The 16,009-nt window shown below is 56.9% G+C and overlaps 1 long non-coding RNA gene across 2 annotated transcripts in view; it reads left to right on the forward strand.

Annotated features, from left to right (window-relative positions):
* The first annotated feature begins 4,959 nt into the window (after nt 1-4,959).
* The window catches only part of LOC149523482 (uncharacterized), a 40,129-nt gene continuing 29,079 nt past the window's right edge, over nt 4,960-16,009 (forward strand). The window contains exons 1-2 of one of the 2 annotated variants that reach the window (XR_016347067.1): nt 4,960-7,472; nt 7,765-8,610. This is a non-coding gene — a long non-coding RNA (uncharacterized LOC149523482). Of the gene's footprint in view, nt 8,611-16,009 lie in introns of both variants that reach the window. The other variant, XR_016347066.1, reaches the window with a different exon arrangement.

The raw sequence follows: 16,009 nt of genomic DNA on the forward strand, positions 1-16,009 counted from the left end.
GCTTCTTCCTGAGCAGGAGCATCCTAGTTCTTGCGCCAGGAGCCCTGGTTGTACACAGGAGAAGGTCAGTTTCCTTGCGCAAGCACACACGGCCAGTGTAGACAGGCAGCAAGTTTCCGCGCAAGAGCGGCCGTTTTGGCGCGAGATGGCGCCAGTGCAGACACAGCCTCAGTGTGTTCAAACCGGACGCAGCCGAGGCAGCCCCCCCCAACCCGCCTCACGCTGCCCCGCTGCACTTTGTAAGGCAGCAGCAGCATCTGCCTGTCCCACACAAGCCCGCTGGGCAGTTGGGTGTGTGTGTGGGGGGGGGGGTATTTGGTGGGGGGAGCTGACTGCTGGGGGTAGGGAGGAGCAGAGTGGGGGGTTGGGGAGGAGCAGACTGAATGAAGAGTTTGGTGGGGGGAGCAGAGTGGGGGGGTTGGGGAGGAGCAGACTGAATGAAGAGTTTGGTGGGGGAGCAGAGTGGGAGGGTTTGGTGGTGCTGGAGTAGACTGCAGGGGGGGTTGGGGTGGAATAGAGTGCAGGGGGGGCAGAGTGGGGGAGTTTGGTGGGGGGCAGAGTGGGGGGGTTGGGGTGGAGTAGAGTGCGGGGGGCAGAGTGGTGGGGGGAGCTGACTGCTGGGGGTAGGGAGGAGCAGAGTGGGGGGTTGGGGAGGAGCAGACTGAATGAAGAGTTTGGTGGGGGGAGCAGAATAGGGGGGTTGGGGAGGAGCAGACTGAATGAAGAGTTTGGTGGGGGAGCAGAGTGGGGGGGTTTGGTGGTGCTGGAGTAGACTGCAGGGGGGGTTGGGGTGGAGTAGAGTGCAGGGGGGGCAGAGTGGGGAGTTGGGGGGCAGAGTGGGGGGTTGGGAGGCAGACTACAGGGGGGTTTGGTGGGGGGGCAGACTACAGGGGGGTTGGTGGGGGGCAGAGTGGGGGGGTTTAGTGGTGCTGGAGTAGACTGCGGGGGTTGGGGTGGAGTAGAGTGCGGGGGGGCAGAGTGGGGGGTTGGGGGGCAGACTACAGGGGGTTTGGTGGGGGGGCAGAGTGGGGGGTTGGGGGGCAGAGTGGGGGGTTTGGGGGCACTACAGGGGGTTTGGTGGGGGGGGCAAAGAGGGGGGTTTAGTGGGGGGCAGAGTGGGGGGTTGGGGGCAGACTACAGGGGGGTTTGGTGGGGGGGCAGAGTGGGGGGTTGGGGGGCAGACTACAGGGGGTTTGGTGGGGGGGCAGAGTGGGGGGCTGGGGGCAGAGTGGGGGGTTGGGGGGCAGACTACAGGGGGTTTGGTGGGGGGCAGAGTGGGGGGTTGGGGGGCAGAGTGGGGGGTTTGGGGGGCACTACAGGGAGGTTTGGTGGGGGGGCAGAGTGGGGGGTTGGGGGGCAGACTACAGGGGGGTTTGGTGGGGGGCAGAGTGGGGGGCGGGGGGGCAGAGTGGGGGGTTGGGGAGCAGACTACAGGGGGGTTTGGTGGGGGGCAGAGTGGGGGGCTGGGGGGCAGAGTGGGGGGCTGGGGGGCAGACTACAGGGGGTTTGGTGGGGGGGCAGAGTGGGGGGTTGGGGGGCAGACTACAGGGGGGTTTGGTGGGGGGGCAGAGTGGGGGGCTGGGGGGCAGAGTGGGGGGTTGGGGGGCAGACTACAGGGGGTTTGGTGGGGGGCAGAGTGGGGGGTTGGGGGGCAGACTACAGGGGGGTTTGGTGGGGGGGCAGAGTGGGGGGTTGGGGGGCAGACTACAGGGAGGTTTGGGGGGGCAGAGTGGGGGGGTTGGGGGTCAGAGTGGGGGGCTGGGGGGCAGACTACAGGGGGGTTTGGTGGGGGGCAGAGTGGGGGGTTGGCAGGTCCTGACGTCACAGGACAAGCCGGCTGGGCAGTTTGGGGGGGGGGCTCTCTGAGGCGGGGGGGGCCGAGGGGAGCAGGGAAAGTAGCCGCGGTGGCTTGTGGGAAACGTTCCGTGCCCCAATCCGCAGCTCCCATGGGCTGTCCGATTGGGCGGGAGCAGCGGAAGTGACATCACAATCCAGCCGCTGATCCAGGGGTTGGTCTCGCGCGGTGTTACGCCCAGCGTGAGCGATGCATCCTGGGAGTTGTAGTTCCCACAGTGCGGCCTCCCGGGGCGTGTCTAAGTCCGCCCCGCTCCAATCATAGCCACGCCCCTCCCGCCCCGGCCGTCATAGCCACGCCCAGCGTGTTCCAGCCTCTCCCCGCCCCCAACTGTATCGTAGGGCGCCCCCGCAGCGCTACTCAGGCCCCGCCCCTGTCTGCCCCCGCCCCGCGATCCTCAGCCCCCCCCCTCTGCACAGCCCACCCCCCCGCTCTGCACAGCCCCCCCCCCCCGAGCTGCATCCCCCTCCCCCACCTTCCACCCCACCTGCATCAACTGCTCCATTCTACACCCCCCCCCCAACCTGCACCTGTTACCCCCCCAGGCCATTCTACACCCCCCCCCCCAACCTGCACCTGTTACCCCCCCCAGGCCATTCTACACCCCCCCCAACCTGCACCTGTTACCCCCCCAGGCCATTCTACACCCCCCCCCAACCTGCACCTGTTACCCCCCCAGGCCATTCTACACCCCCCCCCAACCTGCACCTGTTACCCCCCCAGGCCATTCTACACCCCCCCAACCTGCACCTGTTACCCCCCCAGGCCATTCTACACCCCCCCCCCAACCTGCACCTGTTACCCCCCCAGGCCATTCTACACCCCCCCAACCTGCCCCTGTTACCCCCCCCTGCCATTCTACACCCCCCCCCCAACCTGCCCCTGTTACCCCCCCGGCCATTCTACCCCCCCCCCCAACCTGCACCTGTTACCCCCCCAGGCCATTCTACACCCCCCCCAACCTGCACCTGTTACCCCCCCCAGGCCATTCTACACCCCCACCCAACCTGCACCTGTTACCCCCCCCCAGGCCATTCTACACCCCCACCCAACCTGCACCTGTTACCCCCCCCCAGGCCATTCTACACCCCCACCCAACCTGCACCTGTTACCCCCCCCCCAGGCCATTCTACACCCCCCACCCAACCTGCACCTGTTACCCCCCCGGGCCATTCTACACCCCCCACCCAACCTGCACCTGTTACCCCCCCAGGCCATTCTACACCCCCCACCCAACCTGCACCTGTTACCCCCCCGGGCCATTCTACACCCCCCACCCAACCTGCACCTGTTACCCCCCCGGGCCATTCTACACCCCCCACCCAACCTGCACCTGTTACCCCCCCGGGCCATTCTACACCCCCCACCCAACCTGCACCTGTTACCCCCCCGGGCCATTCTACACCCCCCACCCAACCTGCACCTGTTATCCCCCCCCAGTCCTTTCAACACCCCCCTCTCAACCTGCAAGCCCCTCCCCCGGCCCCCAGGCCATTCTACACCCCCCACTCCAGTGCATGCTGAACCTCCCCTCCCCTGCCCTCCAGTCCATTCTACACCCGCCACCCAATCTGCACCCCCTCCCCCAGTCCTTTCAACACTCCCAGCGCAACCTGCACCCCTCTTCCCCAGTCCATTCAATACCCCCCTGCCCAGCCTGCACCCCCGTTACCCTACCCCCAGTTTATTCAATATCCTTAGCTCAACCTGCACCCTCCTCACACTCCCTGTGCACTCTACACCTCAACCCAACCTGCACCCCCATTCTTCTCACTCTTCACTCCATTCAGCACCCCTAGTCCAACGTACACCCCCATTCCCCCGCTTCCCAGTCCAACCTGCATCCCTAGCCCGACCTGCCCCTCTTCCTCTGCCCCCAGTGCTTCCCACACCCCCTTTCACTCCACCCCCAATCTATCACACCCCCAGTCCATCAGCACCCCCACTCCTCCTACCGCAGCCTATCCTGCCCCCCCATTATCTGTGCTGCAGCCGAACCGGCACCTCCCTTCCCTCACTTCCCCAGTGCATTACAACACCCCCAAGCCAATCTTATCCCCCATGAGTGCCCTCGCTCGCTTCAACCATATTTTTATCCTTCGGGTCCCTCGCTTTCCTTCCTCTCCACAACGCCCAAACCAACATGTCCCCTCTAGCCCCTTTCTCCATTCATGGGGTCTATCGGTCCCCCATTTTGCTCCCTGCAACACCCCCAAGCTCACCCCGACCTGCGCCCTCTTCCTGCCCATCCCCCGTACGTGGGACCTCTCAGCTCCCTGTTGGCTTCCTTCCCAACCCACACACCCTCCTCGCACACCCCTGTCTCGCCAGGTCTGCGACCTTCCAGCCTCCCTTCTTCCTTCCTTCCCAACCCACACACCCTGTCTCGCCAGGCCTGGAACCTGTCAGCCTCTGTTATTCCTTCGTCCGCGCCCTCAAGTTGCACTCCTACCCCCTCAGTCCTCCTTCTTCCCAACACTGGCAGCCTGCCATATCCTTCCCTAATCTGCTCCCCGCACCGGTTCTCCCTCCATTCATGGGATCCCTTAAGCCCCAGCTCTCCCCAGTTCCAATTATTGTTCCCCATGAACTTGCTGAGTTGACTTTGCCCGCCAACCAAGGGCCCTCAAACACTCCTCCATGCTATTCTTCAACTCTGGGGCCTCTAAATCCCCCAAACTGTCAGTGTCCCTGGGATCCTCAGACCTCTCCCCTCCACAGTGCAGCCCCCAATACCACGTATTCAAGACAGTCACACTTAGGGGCTGCGTCTAGACTGGCATGATTTTGTGAAATACTTTTAACGGAAAAGTTCTTCCGTTAAAAGTATTTCCGCAAAAGAGCGTCTAGATTGGCAGGGATGCTTTTGCACAAAAAGTGCTTTTGCGCAAGAAAGCTCCGATAGCCATTTTAGCCATCGGGGCTTTCTTGCAGAAAAAATGACGGTGCCTGTCTACACTGGCCTTGTTGTGCGAGTATTCCTGCGCAAGAGGGCTTATCCCTGAGCGGGAGTGTCAAAGTGTTTGCGCAAGAAGGACTGAATTCTTCCATTAGAACGTCAGTGCTCTTGCGCAAATTCAAGCGGCCAGTGTAGACAGCTGGGAAGTTTTTGCACAAGCGGCCGCTTTTGCGCAAAATCTTGCTAGTCTAGATGCGCCCACGTAGAGACCAAAATAGGAAATGAACTTCTCCACTGATCAGCCCCTTTGAGACTCTATTCTTCGCAGTGCTGCTGTCTCCATCCACAGGACATGGGCAGGTCTGCTGGGTGAACATCTCCACAGATGTGGTCTTGGGAGCCTTCAAAAAAGTAGGGGACAACTAGCAGTCGGTTTCATCACAGGCCATGAGCTTCCTTTTGGGTACGAAGAATTCTGCTGGGTATGCTCTGTAAGGAGACTATTTGGATGTGGGCTCAAAGCGCTCTTCTCCACTGGTATTTCTGCAGTGCCAGGGAGAGGCGGAGTGGGAGGGTGGAAGACAGCAGCATAATTTAGATGTGAGAAGAGGTTACGCGACATTACGGACTGACATGCCAACGTATTCCCTTTTACGTTGTCAGGTGTACTGGTTTCCCTGGTACAGAGAGACTGAAAAGTAAGTTGCTTGGTTTGATTTCCCCCTTTGCTGGGTTGGGTAGCGAGCGATAGGAAGTCAACCCTCCCGGTGTCCTCCCGTCTGGGGACGGAACAGAAACGAGAACAGCGAGCTCTGGAGCTTGGTCGAAGCGAGGAGAGAACCGTGCGGCTGGGAGCGGAGCAGCCGTCACTGTCACGGAGATAAGTGTCAGGTCTGGAAATCTCTCGGCTTACGGCCCACTCGTCCCTAGGAAGGGAAGTCACGTTTTCTTAGACAGCGAGTCCGAGCGGAGGTTCGCGAGGTGCTTCCTTGGTGGTGGGAGAAACAGGGCTCCCGTGGGTCAGGGGTGCTGGTTTCTCTGGAACACGGTGTCCTTTTCAGCAGACGCTTGGCTCGAGGAGGAAGATGCAGGGTGGTAAGGTTGCTGGCTCCCTCTCATGTGTTTCTCTCTTGTTGCTCTCTAGTATTGGCCAATACGTTCTGTCTGTCTGTTTCTGTCTGTGTCTTTGTCCTTGCTCTGCTTCTGCCGTGTCCTTGTACAGCACACTTGCAGGCATTCCAGGTGAGCATCTCCAAGGGTTAAGGGCTCACGAGCCAACGGGAATTCTGCAGGTACGCAAGTCGCGCAAGGGAGAGCGGTGGTGCGTCATGGCTGACCTGACTCAGTGTTCTTGTAGAGGACCCGATACATAGGCGAGAGGGGGGGAAAGGGCTAAAGGATAGAATTCCCAGAGCCACAGACCTTAGTGAGTGAGAGCTCACGCTGGGGTTTTTCTTCCGCGCTTGCAGACGAATCGGCGCGGGGCCGTGTCCGGAGAAGAAACCGTCCGAGATGGACTGGAGCTGCCTGGACGTGATTTTTGGAACACAGGAGGGGTTCTTAGCGTTCGGCCTTCCTATGGCTCTGCGTGAGTAGGAGACGGGTGCTCTGAAATCTTCAAGCGTCCTGGCAGTAGGTTTCTTCTGAGGCAGAGAGCTTCCTGCTGGGGCACGGAGCCTGGTGGCTTGGGGACTGGGGAACGGGCAGTAGTCGGTTCAACAGAGCGTGGATAGAGATTCAAGGCCTCCTTTCTCTCCGTGTTTCTACAGTTGCAGCGGGAGGGGGTGGCTGCGGTGGGTTATAGGGGAGGAAAAGCGATGCCGCGGACTGAAGGGCTAAGTTTGTTTTTTCCCTCTTTGCTGGGTTCGGTAGCAAGCGATAAGAAGTCAGTCGTCCCGGTGTCCTCCCGTCTGGGGATGGAACGAAAAGGAGAACAGCGAGCTCGGGAGCTTGGTCGAAGCGAGGCGAGAACCGTCCGGCTGGGAGCGGAGCAGCCATCGCTGTCACGGAGATAAGTGTCGGGTCTGGAAATCTCTCGGCTTACGGCCCGCTCGGTTCTAGGAAGGGAAGTCACGTTTTCTGAGACAGCGAGTCCGAGCGGAGGTTTCCGAGGTGCTGCCTTGGTTGTGGGAGAAAGAGCTCTCCCGTTTGTCAGTGGTGCTGGTTTCTCTGGACCACGGTGTCCTTCTCAGCAGACGCTCGGCTCGAGGAGGGAGACGCAAGGTGGTAAGGTTTCTGGCTGCCTCTCGTGTGTTTCTCTCTTGTTGCTCTCCCGTATTGGCCAATACGTTCTGTCTGTCTGTTTCTGTCTGTGTCTCTGTCCTTGTTCTGCTTCTGCCGTGTCCTTCTACGGGACACTTGCAGGCATTCCAGGTGAGCATCTCCACGGGTTAAGGGCTCCGGAGACAACGGGAATCATGCAGGTACGCAAGGTAGAGCAAGGGAAAGTGGTGGTGCATCAGGGGTGACTGACTCAGTGTTCTTGTAGCGGTCCCGATAGAGAGGGGAGGGAGGGGCAAGGTCTAAAGGATAGAAGTCCCGCAGCCAGAGACCTTAGTGAGTGAGAGCTCACGCTGGGGTTTTTCTTCCGCGCTTGCAGACGAATCGGCGCGGGGCCGTGTCCGGAGAAGAGACCGTCCGAGATGAACTGGAGCTGCCTGGACGTGATTTTTGGGACACAGGAGGGGTTCTTAGCGTTCGGCCTTCCCATGGCTCTGCGTGAGTAGGAGATGGGTGCTTTGAAATCTTCAAGCGTCCTGGCAGTAGGTTTCTTCTGAGGCAGAGAGCTTCCTGCTGGGGCACGGAGCCTGGTGGCTTGGGGACTGGGGAAGGGGCAGTAGTCGGTTCAACAGAGCGTGGATAGAGATTCAAGGCCTCCTTTCTCTCCGTGTTTCTACAGTTGCAGCGGGAGGGGGTGGCTGCGGTGGGTTATAGGGGAGGAAAAGCGATGCCGCGTCCTTGCGGACTGAAGGGCTAAGTTTGTTTTTGCCCTCTTTGCTGGGTTCGGTAGCAAGCGATAAGAAGTCAGTCGTCCCGGTGTCCTCCCGTCTGGGGATGGAACGAAAAGGAGAACAGCGAGCTCGGGAGCTTGGTCGAAGCGAGGCGAGAACCGTCCGGCTGGGAGCGGAGCAGCCATCGCTGTCACGGAGATAAGTGTCGGGTCTGGAAATCTCTCGGCTTACGGCCCGCTCAGTTCTAGGAAGGGAAGTCACATTTTCTGAGACAGCGAGTCCGAGCGGAGGTTTCCGAGGTGCTGCCTTGGTTGTGGGAGAAAGAGCTCTCCCGTTTGTCAGTGGTGCTGGTTTCTCTGGACCACCGTGTCCTTCTCAGCAGACGCTCGGCTCGAGGAGGGAGACGCAAGGTGGTAAGGTTTCTGGCTGCGCCTCGTGTGTTTCTCTCTTGTTGCTCTCCCGTATTGGCCAATAGGTTCTGTCTGTCTGTTTCTGTCTGTGTCTCTGTCCTTGCTCTGCTTCTTCGGTGTCCTTCTACGGGACACTTGCAGGCATTCCAGGTGAGCATCTCCATGGGTTAAGGGCTCCGGAGCCAACGGGAATCATGCAGGTACGCAAGGTAGAGCAAGGGAAAGTGGTGGTGCATCAGGGGTGACTGACTCAGTGTTCTTGTAGCGGTCCCGATAGAGAGGGGAGGGAGGGGCAAGGTCTAAAGGATAGAAGTCCCGCAGCCAGAGACCTTAGTGAGTGAGAGCTCACGCTGGGGTTTTTCTTCCGCGCTTGCAGACGAATCGGCGCGGGGCCGTGTCCGGAGAAGAGACCGTCCGAGATGGACTGGAGCTGCCTGGACGTGATTTTTGGGACACAGGAGGGGTTCTTAGCGTTCGGCCTTCCCATGGCTCTGCGTGAGCAGGAGATGGGTGCTTTGAAATCTTCAAGCGTCCTGGCAGTAGGTTTCTTCTGAGGCAGAGAGCTTCCTGCTGGGGCACGGAGCCTGGTGGCTTGGGGACTGGGGAAGGGGCAGTAGGCGGTTCAACAGAGCGTGGATAGAGATTCAAGGCCTCCTTTCTCTCACGTTTGCTGAGACAGCGAGTCCGAACGGAGGTTCCACTCCCGCAGTACATTTCAACATCCCCCTCACACAAGCTGCACCCCCACCAGTGCTCTTCCCTAGCCCATACCCCCTATTCCTGGTGTCCCTCAGTTTCCCTTCTTCTCTCCACAGACTCAGAGCAACGTGTAACCCCAGAGCATCCCTCCCTTCACGGGGCCCATCAGCCCCTCTTTTTCCTCCCTAGAACACTCCCCCATCCCGCAGTCTATCCCTATCCCTACCTTTCCCCCGTCTATAGGACCCTTAAACCCCGTTTCTTTCCTTCCCAACCCACAGTCCCTCCCCCCACACTCCCATCCCGCGTGCCATGTGACCCCCATCACTACCTTCCCCCCAGGCCTCCTTCCACACGTAAGGACTCCCTCAACCACTCTCCTCTTCCTCCTCAACAAGCCCCCATCCCAAGCCATCCCACACTCCAGACCCTTCCAATCCATGCTCCCATCCATTGGGTCCCACCCCCCTTCTCTTCCTTTCTACACCCACATCCCATAGCAACCTGCACTCCTAACGCTGCCCTTCCTCCATCCATGCCTACACCCATACACGGTATGCGTGCTTTAGTTTGTTTTGATAAACAACAGCAATCTCTCAACTGTAAAAGCTAGATTTTAATTAAACAAATGTAGTTTGTGTAATTTCTAACAGCAGGAGGGGAGCGGGAGAAGTTGTGCGTATGTTACTCCTCATTGAGGGGATGGGCAAACGTATGAGCTTGCATTGTAGTGATTTCTCTCCCGCGTCAGATAATATTATTTTGGGTGTACTTTCCGGAGGGGAACTGCAATTGAGTGCTGGACGATTTTCTAGGTAAGCCTTACGGTATAGAGCTGTTTGCAGACTCTGTGTTTCTACACTTGGTGCTTCCCAACCTGTGTGGGCTCCCAGAGGCCAGAGAGCCTAAGTCAGCAAAACAGGGAGAGGCAGCCAAGGCTAGTGGAGCAAGTAGTCTCAGTGAAATCCCAGCACATCCGGTGGCATCCCAGAAGGAGGACCAAACCCATCAGAAGCTGGGCCTTTGAAAAAAGGTCTCTCCATGTACTGGGTAAGCTTGGAGGCCTCTCAAGGCGTACCTGCTCCCGGCAATGCACTTACTGCGTTACAGAAATGCTAACAGTGACACTCGGTGAATGGGATGTTAGCGTATAGTCGTGTATAGGATTAACTGATAAGCCTGGGCTTATCGGTTAATCCTGACAACTACACACGCTTCCCTCCCCCTTGCTGTCTCTAATACAGAGTCAGCAAGGGCTGGGGGGAGGTGAGAGCCTGTGCGCGTGGGGAGCTGGCTTTTAAGTCATCGCCCCAGAAGCACCAGATCCCGCGGAGCTACGTGCTCCGTATCCATGGGTGCACTTCTGATACTGATAAGAACATAAGAATGGCTATACTGGGTCAGACCAAAGGGCCATCTAGCCCAGTAGCCTGTCTGCCAACAGTGGCCAGTGCCAGGTGCCCCAGAGGGGGTGGACCGAAGACAGTGATCAAGCAATTTGTCTCCTGCCATCCTTCTCCAGCCTCTGACAAACAGAGGCCAGGGGCACCATTTCTTCCTTCCCCCAGGCTAATAGCCTTTTATGGACCTAACCTCCATGAATTTATCTAGTTGTTTTTTAAACTCTGTTATAGTCCTAGCCTTCACAGCATCCTCTGGCAAGGAGTTCCACAGGTTGACTGTGCACTGTGTGAAGACCTTTCTTGTATTAGGTTTAAGCCTGCTACCCATTAATTTCATTTGGTGTCCTCTAGTTCTTATATTATGGGAACAAGTAAAGAACTTTTCTATATTCACCCTCTCCACACCACTCATGATTTTATAGACCTCTGTCATATCCCCCTCAGTCTCCTCTTTTCTAAGCTGAAAAGTCCCAGTCTCTTTAGCCTCTCTTCATATGGGACCTGCTCCAAACCCCTAATCATTGTAGTTGCCCTTTTCTGAACCCTTTCCAAGGCCAAAATATCTTTTTTGAGGTGAGGAGACCACATCTGTACACAGTACTGAAGATATGGCGTACCATAGTTTTATACTTCCCCTCCTTCCCCTGGCTTCCCCCTTCCAGCTCCCTCCTCCTCCTTCCCCTGGCTTCCCTCTTCCAGCTCCCTCCTCCCAGGTTTCCACCTCCCCTCTCTCACCACCTTTTACCAGTCTCCCCAGAGGTTAATCCCCACCCCTCAGTTTTCAAAAATAGAAACTCTCTTTATTTAACAACACACGTGTCATTTATTTTTTACATCAGGAAGGGTAAGTGGAAGGAGGTTAGGGAGGAATGGGGCATGAGCCCCCGATGGGGAGGACTGGGGTGGCTCTACGGGCTCCTCGGGGTGGAAGCTCTCCTGCAGGGCCTCCTGGATCCTGACAGCCTCCCAATTGATCCCCTTGGATGGCAGCCTGCGGCAAGTGCAGCCGGGCTGATGGCTAAGTGCTTTGATGTGCCGAGTGTGGGCACTCCAAGACACGACTGCTTTGCTGTCCCTTATCGAGGTAGACAAGCAAGCGGGGAACCCTGAGAACTGTCTGTCCGGGGTGGGGGTCGGGTTTCTTTAAACACAACTCTCGGCTAGACGGAGGCAGCAGCTCCACACTCTAAGTCCTAACCTGATGCCCTGCAGGCACTGGTTCTGGCCAGCCTTAACTTCGGTTCAGGGTCCACTCAATGTGGATACGCTATTTCCAATTAGCAAAATGCTAATTCGAATTAGTTTTTAGGTCTAGATGCACTAATTCGAATTAGCTTAGGGTATGTCTACACTGCAGCACTAATTTGAACTAAGGGTGTGTCTACACTGTACCATTTTTCTGGAATAAGGGACATTATTCTGGCAGAACAACAGTAGCATCCACACAGCAATTGCATTATTTCAAAAGAAAATGGAAACAATTGAAACAATGGAGGGCTTATTCCTCATGGAATGAGGTTTATCAGTGTCGGAAAAACTTGTTTGATCAAGAGCGTGTTGGGCTGGGGGCCGTTAAGGACCCCCTCACCCACCCTCCTCTTCCTCCCTATGTGTTGAAAGATGACTGGGGAGAAGGTAGGGTGAGGGTTGAGGTGAGCTGGGAAGGTGGCTCTGACGGACCGAGCCAGGTCTTGGCACAGCTGAGGGCGTCCGCTCAGGGCGAATTGCTCAAAACTCGGGGCTCCTTACAGCCCCAGACTGGAAGCCTTTCCCAAATAGGCCATACACCGGTCACACTGAGTGCTTTAGCTGCCAATCTGGCCAGCCAGAAGCCTCAGGAGCAAAACCCCTCAGACACCCCAGCTCTCCCTGTGCCACAATTAGCCCCGGGCCTGCACACAGGTGAGGGGGTTGTAGAACCCAATCTCACCTTCCCCGAACGGGTCTTTCCGGTCCCAAAGAACCAGCCACAAATCCCCGGTCAGTTTACACTTTGGATCTTACCCACAAGATCACGCAGGGCCAATCCTTTAGAATCTAAAATCTAAAGGTTTATTAATAGAAGAAAGAAAAGCATGGATTGATATTTTGGGATTCTTGGGTCTATGGAAATAGCCAAACATTACAGCTACAATGTAATGCTTGGCTATGTTCACACTGGGGAATTATTTCAAATAAGGTATTTTGGGGGTTAAAGTATTTGAAAATATTTTTCAAAATAGTGTGTTCCCACAACAGGGAAGCATCAACATTTGAGAGAGGTAGGCTCCCTTAGTAAGGACATGCTACTTTGTAATGGGGAAATGCTAAAACAAGTGTGTAGTGTAGACATACTTTATGCTATTCTGAAATTGAGTCATTCTATTTCAGAATACAAGGCTTCTCAGATATTTTGGCTGGTTTTAATTACTCTGAGGCAGGCTTCCCTAAAGTGGCTGTGCTACCTTGACTTAGAGCCCCAGGAAACACTAGAGCGTAATTACTTTAATGGCCCTGGGAAGGAGCTATTTGTAAATAGCGACAGTGGAGCACACACAATATTGCTATTTAAAAAGAGCAATTTCTACAATGGCATTATTCTGGAACAATAAACTCTCATGTCACAAAAAATAAGAAGCCTGTTATTCTGAAATACATCACTTTAGAAAAGTGATAACGTGAGCATCCACAAGGCAAGCCCGTTATTTCGAACGTCTTATAGAGGTGCGGTTAGTTACTCCCCAGTGCTTCCCGGGACTCCATTGGGAGTGACTGCGGGGAGTACGTACTTTGTAAGGCTTGTGCTGTGGAACATTTCCATTGAAATACCATTTCCTGTGTGACATGGATTCAGTGTCTGTGCTCAGAGGGTCTTAGTTCGGAATGGGGCATTTCTACCCTAAGGACAATCTTTTTTATTTGGAAATAACGGCCCTTAGCAGAGCAACAGTGCCGCTCGGTGGTCTTTGCCGGTAATGCACGTGTAATTCCGAAGCGCCTCCACAGTGCCACTCGGTGGTCATTGCGGGTAATAAGTATCAGAGGGGTAGCCGTGTTAGTCTGAATCTGCAAAAGCGACGAGGAGTCCTGTGGCACCTTATAGACTAACTGAAGTGTAGGAGCATAAGCTTTCGTGGGCAAAGACCCACTTCGTCACATGCATCTGACGAAGTGGGTCTTTGCCCACGAAAGCTTATGCTCCTACACTTCAGTTAGTCTATAAGGTGCCACAGGACTCCTCGTCGCTATTGCGGGTAATGCACGTGTAATTCCGAAGCGCCTCCACAGTGCCACTCGGTGGTCATTGCGGGTAATGCACGTGTAATTCCGTAGCGCCTCCACAGTGCCCCTCGGTGGTCATTGCGGGTAATGCACGTGTAATTCCGTAGCGCCTCCACAGTGCCACTCGGTGGTCATTGCCGGTAATGCACGTGTAATTCCGTAGCGCCTCCACAGTGCCGCTCGGTGGTCATTGCGGGTAATGCACGTGTAATTCCGAAGCGCCTCCACAGTGCCACTCGGTGGTCATTGCGGGTAATGCACGTGTAATTCCGAAGCGCCTCCACAGTGCCGCTCGGTGGTCATTGCCGGTAATGCACGTGTAATTCCATCGCCCCCAGCTGCTGTCCCTCCTTCGCACCCCACGTGGCCCCAGTCTTGCCCTTTTACAGCAGGCAAAGTAAGAAGCTCGTTATTTCCAGGCTCTGCGCAGCCCTCTCCCCTCCTGCCTCCGGCCCCCTCATCCCGCACTCCAGGCTCCGCGCAGCCCTCTCCCCCCCTGCCCACGGCCCCCTCATCCCGCACTCCAGGCTCCGCGCAGCCCTCTCCCCTCCTGCCCACGGCCCCCTCATCCCGCACTCCAGGCTCCGCGCAGCCCTCTCCCCTCCTGCCCCCGGCCCCCTCATCCCACACACCAGGCTCCGCGCAGCTCTCTCCCCTCCTGCCCACGGCCCCCTCATCCCGCACTCCAGGCTCCGCGCAGCCCTCTCCCCTGCTGCCCACGGCCCCCTCATCCCACACACCAGGCTCCGCGCAGCCCTCTCCCCTCCTGCCCACGGCCCCCTCATCCCGCACTCCAGGCTCCATGCAGCCCTTTCCCCTCCTGCCCACGGCCCCCTCATCCCGCACTCCAGGCTCCGCGCAGCCCTCTCCCCTCCTGCCCACGGCCCCCTCATCCCACACTCCAGGCTCCGCGCAGTCCTCTCCCCTCCTGCCCACGGCCCCCTCATCCCGCACTCCAGGCTCCGCGCAGCCCCCTCCCCTCCTGCTTCCTCACCCCAGCCTGCACCCCGTCCATACTCTTATCCTGGGGCCCTTCCTCACCCCAGTCTGCACCCCCATTCATGGGAGCCATCAGTCCACCTTTTCCCTGCACCACATTCAGTAAAGTGTCTGATCAGGGTATGAGAGCAGCCCTGAGCCTTTGTCTCCACTCAGCAGGTTGCACCACACAGGATATGTGGATGGTCCTGGGCTCTGTACAGCACTCCAGACTGACCCCGGGCACGGCTTCTGGGTCCTAGACCTTTGCTGTCACTCCTGCCCGAGGGCTTTGCTGGCTCCAGACTGGGTAACAGCTGGGAAACTGGCTGGGCAGGGGGCTAATGACAGGGAGCAGAAGTCTTCCCAATCAGCATTGAGACTTGATGGGAGGCTGAGAGGTCACAGCAGATGTCCTAAAGGATGGGCCAGCTCACCATCTGAGGGGATCAGTCTCAGAGCAATTCCAACCCTGCCTCTTTGGGAGAGCCTCCCACAAAGCCATAAGGCGGGGTCTCTGAGGTTGCCCCCACCTTGCACCTCTGTCCCGTGTGTCTGATGTCAGGATCTCTCTACGAGGTCACCGCCTCCCCATCGCCTTTCCCCAATAGACTGAGATTCTACAACAGGCCTTTGAGATGTCATCGCCCCCCCCACCCCAACCGTCTCCTGCAAGGATGGCGTTCTGCCCCTAGTCCGCCCCTGCCCCTCGGGACACACTGACTGATAAGAATACAGTACTCTCAGATAGACATGGAAAGGGGTAACGGGTTAATGAGCGCTGGAGCAATTCCACCCACAGGATCCTGCTCAACCTTAACTTAGTGATTTCTATGCCTAGAGCTCAGGTGGATCAGACAGAACAGGCTCCAAACCTCTCTGCGGCTCTTACCTTCTGAACAGGTAACATCAACTCCGTGGGTAGGGAAGGAGAAAACTCTGACGAGATTCCTCCTCGTGCTCCCATAATTAATCCTAATTCTTTCTCCGCCCTCGACGAGAGACCTTGAGAAGGAGCCTTGCTGCTGCAAAGCCATTAGAATCTCTGAGCTTGTCCCTGCCTTGCACCTCTCTTCTGATTGGCTGATGTCAGGTTAGGGTCTCTCTGTGAGGTCACCACCGACCTATCACTATCTCCCAGTAGGCTGAGATCCTGCAACAGGCCTTTGTGATGTCACTACCCCCTTCCATCCCCTGCAACGCTGGTTTCCTGGCGCTGGTGAGCCTCTTTGGATGTGTGAGTGGGATGATGTAGGGCAGTGGTCTCCAACCTTTTTACACCCAAGATCACTTTTTAAATGACAGAACAAGCCAAGATCTACCGTCTTGCCCCTTCCTTGAAGCCTTGCCCTCTCTATTCTCCTCCTCTCCATCACTTGCTATCCCCAACCCTTATACTGCTGCTTTTTTTTTTTTCAATTCTTCTGTAGGAAGAGGTTTTTCCAACATTTGGCCTGTCTAGACTGGACCAAATGTCAGAAAAAACCCTTCTTTTGGAAGCTCCCTTATTCCTCGTGGAAAGAGGAATATAGGGGTGACCAAAAGAGCATGTT

The sequence above is a fragment of the Pelodiscus sinensis genome, chromosome 17 (assembly GCF_052426305.1).
Source record: "Pelodiscus sinensis isolate ZL-2025 chromosome 17, ASM5242630v1, whole genome shotgun sequence".
Classification (NCBI taxonomy): Eukaryota; Metazoa; Chordata; order Testudines; family Trionychidae; genus Pelodiscus; species Pelodiscus sinensis.